The sequence below is a fragment of the Pyrgilauda ruficollis genome, unplaced genomic scaffold, assembly GCF_017590135.1.
Source record: "Pyrgilauda ruficollis isolate IOZ18807 unplaced genomic scaffold, ASM1759013v1 scaffold6421, whole genome shotgun sequence".
NCBI classification, from domain to species: domain Eukaryota; kingdom Metazoa; phylum Chordata; class Aves; order Passeriformes; family Passeridae; genus Pyrgilauda; species Pyrgilauda ruficollis.
This window is the reverse complement of record NW_024528180.1, coordinates 1-894: the sequence shown is the minus strand read 5'-3', so window position 1 is coordinate 894 and position 894 is coordinate 1. Positions and strand designations below refer to the sequence as shown.

Genomic DNA, 894 nt, shown 5'->3' with positions numbered 1-894 from the left:
CAGCAGCATTTCACGGGGGTGCTTTATCATGGACAAAGCTTTATTTACACAACACACCAGTTCCCAAGCGTTCAAGGACACAGGCAGCTCCTCGGGAACTCAGACTCCAAACACTGCACTCTAAAGCCCCGTGCTGCCCTGCCAGCCCCATCACCTACGTGGTGTCGATGCCGAAGGTGTCAGCTGTGAACCACTTGGTGCAGATGCCACACTGCAACTCGATCTCGCCCAGCTGCCGCGCGTTCTCCTCGTCCCCCGAGCCCCCCTGGGCATCCATGGCTTCGGCGCCGTCCCCGGCAGCGTCCTGGAGGCGGAGCAGAGCCAGGAATCCAGCAGTGCCCGGGACGGGCAGCACAGGGGCTCGGGCAGGAGTCTGCCACCATGGGAATAAATCCTTTTCCCTAACCCACGGCGCGCTGCTTGCAGGCTGGAGCTGTTTTGTACACTCCGCTCGTGAGGATGAGCCACACGGCCGGAGATTTAACTTCCAAAACAACCCTTTAAGGAAGCAGCGCTGGCGCTAAGGGATGCTGCCCTGCGGCTGAACCAACCTCGCCGTGCCCACGGCACCTACCAGGGGCTCCTTCCCGTTGGCCGACTCGGTCTCCAGGGCCGCGCTGGCATCCACCATGGCGGCGTCCCCCCTGCCAGGGCACAGAGATCAGAGCGGAGCCGGGACCCGGGGCCTGGCGGGACTCGGGCCGCGGGAGCCCCGACCCGCCCGGGGAGGGAGGGACTGAGGGAGGGCCGGGACCCCCATCCGCGTTCCCATGGTAACGGGGCCCGCGGGGCCCGGGGAGCGCGGGGGTGCCACGGGCCCGCCCAGAGAGGGACATACCCGGTCTCGGCGTCGGTGGCGGGCGGCTCTGGCGGGGCCGGGGGCTCCGGGGCCGG

General features: G+C 67.3%; 1 long non-coding RNA gene across 1 annotated transcript; it reads right to left on the bottom strand.

Annotated features, from left to right (window-relative positions):
* Positions 1 to 95: 95 nt before the first annotated feature.
* Positions 96 to 894, bottom strand: LOC121362585. The gene is made up of 3 exons (XR_005956539.1): positions 839 to 894; positions 575 to 644; positions 96 to 304 (listed from the first exon to the last, which is right to left on the bottom strand). It is a non-coding gene; the product is annotated as an uncharacterized LOC121362585 (long non-coding RNA).